The following is a 5,502-nucleotide window of genomic DNA, read 5'->3' on the forward strand; positions in this document are numbered from 1 at the left end:
TACTTGAAACATACTGCTTCTCCCATTTTGGCAAATCATTAAATTTCCTATAAGATACTGAACCTTCAGATGTTAACCCAAAAATCATGAAGAGAAAGCTTCTCTTTGTGAGAACTTCTCCTGACTTGTACCACCATAGTCCTGCTTTATAGTGGCACTCCGAGAAAATCCTGTGCAAACCTGTGTTCTTTGAACTCCTTGCATATCTTCAGCAATGGATGATCACGTAAATTGTCTTTGTTACTGGCCTGGTCAACACATACAGTCAAGAATTGAACCTCTTTCTTACCATCTCGGCTTCAAACCCTGGCATAGGCCAAGCCATCATCTAGCACCTTGATTTCCATTTGCACAAGCATAATGTAGGGCTATCCCAAAATCAATGGGTAGGAAGAATGATCCTGTATAAAGAAATTTTGATCATCACACACATCCCCTACAATTACCTTAACGTTTGCATATGCACCATACAGGTCGCCTAGAAGCATATTGGCAGCTCAAATCCACCAATCATGGTCTACATCAATAGGCCATTTTTTCTTTTTGTGCAAGATTTTTGCCATCAAAATTGTCTCCTATCCATGATCTATTAGTGCTAAGACCGGTTCTTCAATGTCGCCAAGCTTCACAACAGTTTCAGTTATTGCCCTTGCCCAATGAGTCCTTGAAAAGTGACTCCTAGGTGTAACTTCATTGTCTTCCTCATCGTTAAAACGAACATGTCTTACCTCAGGTACAATCGGGTTTGAAACCATTACAAGACTCAACTCTTCTTCTTCGAGATCTTCAAAATCTTCTTCATAATCATCCAGAATTGCTTCGATGTATCAAATCATCTGGCTCTTAACTGACTCTGGCTCCTATTCACTTGGTTTTTGCCGCTTTCTTTTGATAATATCGATGATCTCTTCATGGAACTCGCTCTTAGAAATTCCCAGAATATCACCCAATGTGAGCTCCACTTTACTGTTAAGGATGCGCTCTTCAAAGACCTTCTTTAGATCTGTCGCTAATTCAATATCAGATTACAACTTATAAGAGGGTCCCTCGGCTTACCTTGCTTTTTGTCCTTGGGTGCCTTCTCCATAACCACTTTAGGAGTGGGCTTAGGAGCAGGTTCTTCCTCTTTCTTGCTGCTGATCTCGTTTTGGGGAAGAAAGAGGAACCATTCACCTTGCAGGATGGTTATCTTCTCCATGGCAATAGGCTATGTGTTACCCACTCCCTTCGTGAGAAAGTCATGTATGAATCCCATGCTCCTCCCTATGCAGGGTATAGAGGCATTCAACCTACTCTTTGAGGAGTAGAGACGTACTTCTATTGGCCTACCATGAAAGTGGACATACAAGAGTATGTTTCAAAATGTGTGGTATGCCAAAAGACTAAGTATGATAGAGGGAAGAAACCTTGATTACTTTAACCATTGCCAATCCTTAATTCACCATGGGAGAGTACATCCATGGATTTTATCTTTGGATTATCCAAGTCTATCCATGGGAATACGGGAATATGGACAATAGTCGACAAGTTTAGCAAGCAAGAACACTTTATTCCTATCAAAAAGACTATTAAGGCACACCAAATGGCGACCATCTTCATATCTCAAATTCTCAAACACCATGGATTACCAACATCCATCGTGTCAGATGGAGATCCTAGAATGACCAATAATTTTTGGAAATGTCTCTTTTAAAATATAGGTACAAGATTGAATTTCTCTTCGGCCTATCACCCACAAACGGATGGCCAAATTGAAATAGCCAATCTTACGATACTCGATCTACTAAAGATTTATGTTACAAAGGTAGATCAACGATCACAATGGGAGAAGTACTTACCCCTTGTAGAGTATGCGTACAATAATACTATCCATACTATTATGGAAAAAGCACCTTTTGAGATCATAGAGGGAAAACCTAAAAGTCCCTTGCTACTTAAAGTACATGGGAAGATCTTCGCTGTTGATGAGTATAGCCGTGACCTACAAGAATCTTTTCAAAACGTTAAGGAGGCTATATGCATCTCTCAATAAAGGCAAAAAGCTGTTGCTTACAAGCACAGAAGGGCCTTAACGTTCAAAGAAAATGATTGGGTCTTACTTAAGTTTCCCAAGGCTCGATTAAGGCAAACGGCGGGCAAAAATCCTACGGGCCATCAAAAGTATTATGCTAAATTAGCAAAAAGATACTATGTCCTTTTCAAATATTGAAGCCAATCAATGACATGGCTTATCAACTCAAGTTTCCCAACCATTGGCTCATACACAATGCTTTTCATGTGAGCCTACTTAAGCCCTACAAAGGAGAGCCACCAATAGAACCAATTATTGAAGACCCTCCAGAAATCGAAGACCAAGAAGAGGTGCTACAACCCTAAGTTATCCTTTGACATGAAGACAAGGTACTTTGGCAGTAAGATTATCCGACGGTATCATATCAAGTTCAAAAATTATCCTTTGGAAGATGCTAGATGGATGCAAGGAATAGTGGATTTATAATCACCAAGCAAAAAAGCGAGCAAAAACAAATTCCGAGCAAATTCAGGCCATGGGAAAATTGATACAAGAACTTATGCTATGCATGTTATTTTCACTACCATAATTATGTGAATCTATCAGCATAAATTTAGATTTTTGAACCATTATGAAAATTGAATACTCGAGACACATGTAGAGACACAACCCAATTATAGGTGACATACCTTCTCTATCACATCTCTAAAATTCTTAAAAGACGACATCTTATATCACCACTGATGTATCATGAGGTTTGTGTTGAATATCGATCGCTTTCTGTTGAAGCCTGTTGCCAAGAAAACAACCTCAATTGTACTATGATGGTAACGAGACATTGGTTTCCGTTGAGTGGTTGGACATGGTTGGTATGTGCTGATCTAGCCCAAGCAGCATGTAAGGAATTTTGTTGTGCTCTTTTGGTAGCCAACAAGGGCTACTATTAGGGTTATTCTTTGTAGCTTTTAATCAGGTATAAGGTTGAATTTTGAATGACTCGACAACTCAATAGAGCAATCAATTTTAAGGTTAATATATAGATTTTGAAGGCTTTTGGAGATGTTTCCTATGAAGCATTTGCCAAGACTCTTAAAGGTTGATTGAAAAAGCTCTTCTAACTCTATGCACAAACTTTATCTTCTTTTGTAAGTCATCTTAGCAAGATCTAGCTAGAGAACCATCTAATGCACTTGTCTCTGATTGATACTTTGTAGTGGAAACCCTCTCATTAAAATTTTTAAATACACTTAAAAGCATCAGATTGTCTTCAAAAATTGTGTTTCTATCACCAACAACACATGGCAAAAACACAAGAAGCCCATTTGATAAAATTTGCAAAACTCAAGGCTATTGATACTTGTCACACATATCTACGCAGCCCCACAACTTTACCTCACATCTGGCCCGTTTTGTGCAGATAATTTACACAGTACACCTTCGCTAGCTCCTATTGGCTCAAGAATCTTCTCAGATTCTTCTGCTCTCAACCCTCCACTCAAAAATCTGAGCGACAATTAGTGCTGCTTGAAAAAACCTAGGTTTAGTGTAATCTCACCTACAAATTTTGAGAGTTACGTATGAACTTTCAATTTGAAGGTGATAAAACCTATAAAATGTAGAAACCTTTAGTGTAATTTACATCTAAAATTTCTCATATGTAGGTTTGCCAAGTTTTTAGAAAAAAGTTTATTTCAAGTGTTGGCCACAGTCCTAGAATAAGCACATCGAGAAGCCTTCAATCATGACTTAATGTCAACTATTTTCTTTTCTAGCCATTGCCGCCGCTTGCACGTGTTGCTTGCAATGCATGACATGTTTTGCTTGCTTACAGAAAAAGCCCACCCTCGCCACTGATCAAGCTCCATTTTTTTGGAGTGTGAGAGAGACCCAATCAAACTTCGGATCCCTCAAAGGCTCTTGCAGTGCAAAATACCATGCGTAAGGAGATTGATTGAGTGCTCAAGAACTTCAAAATTGAAATTAGATACCAGTGTCTCATAAACTTACTTAGAATTGATTTTTGGATCCATGAGCACATTCCATAGATAGTCTATATTAGCAAGTACTATGAGATATACTGGAACCACTCTAATAACACTTTATATAATTTTTGCCTTTTTTGCATCATAATGAGTCAAAATTGCATCACATCCAAATTTTAATCAAATATTAGGTACCATTAAATTTTGAAAAAAAAACATTGGTTAGTGGTTGTGTTTCTTACCTAGTGGAAAGGAAGCAAGTGGTTCGCGTGGCCTCACCAAAACTGGGTGGCTACCGTCGCTTTGCCTAGTAGCGATGGATATGGTTCACTCGGGACCCCGCTATCTTGAACCCCGAGATGGACTAGACCTCCATGATTAAAAAATCAGCATTACATTGATCAGTGATCTTCTTTGAACATTAGACCAACCATCACTCACAATTATGCATTCTGAAAGCAAAATATTTCCAATTATTATTTTGGAAACACGCTCTTTGACTTCGATGTAATATTTGTCCAAGAGATCATTTTGTATTGTGTGATACGAAGGGGTTGAAAATCATGGGCCAAACTCATCATTTTCTTCCATGCAGCCTTCCAATGATTTCTATCTACCATGACTAGAGCAAGTTCCAATATAAAAAAATCGCTTTTGCGAGTGCGGTTTGTGCTTCTTCTAGAGACTGCATTTGAAAGATTTGATGCAATGATTTTTGACGCATTTACTCGAGTCCACCTTCATTGTGATGCTTAAAAGGAACACTGCTTGGCAATTTCTTTCCCTACATAGGCTATTTTGCAGGGTTAGTTGGTGTAACCACAAAATTAGGAGAGTTAATATTTGGCTTTGTCTGCTCTTGACATGTATCCATAAGAGAGCTATGTATCCACTATCTCTTGCCACCCTTTTTGGTGAGCTCTTCTCTCAAACACTTTGCAATTGTAGGTGCCAAAGGATGTTCACATTTCTTACAATTCTTTATAATGCTACCCAAAAAATGGTCCATAATACATGGTGCACCACCTGATTTTGTAGTGAAGAAAAATTTACATTGCCACCCCATATATCGACAGCATATTGTGAGCATAATCCAACTCTTTGCCAAGGTCTTCTTTATTCTTTGCCTTCTTCGTACCACTTGTGCCGACATTTTGCTACATTTCTTTCAATTCAATACTGAAGGCATAAGAACTAAATGTTCAATTTTAATAACATTTCTCTTCTTTTCATTATATATTAGAAAAACAATTACTAAGAATGTAATCAAATCTACACAATATGAGATTCGCAATGCACTATAGTCAATACACATATTGACTACATATGTTGTGAGCAAACATACACATTGCAATGCACTCTCTACCGGCATTATGAATACAACAATGCTATGAATTTTTCAATGCAATTATAAATATGATGATTTGTTATACATCCTCTTCGATTTGCAAACAATAAGACACATCTATTCTCAAATGCTACAAAGAATAATCAATTTCTACACTGAAA

The sequence above is a fragment of the Adiantum capillus-veneris genome, chromosome 17 (genome assembly GCF_014529385.1).
Source record: "Adiantum capillus-veneris isolate H3 chromosome 17, ASM1452938v2, whole genome shotgun sequence".
NCBI classification, from domain to species: domain Eukaryota; kingdom Viridiplantae; phylum Streptophyta; class Polypodiopsida; order Polypodiales; family Pteridaceae; genus Adiantum; species Adiantum capillus-veneris.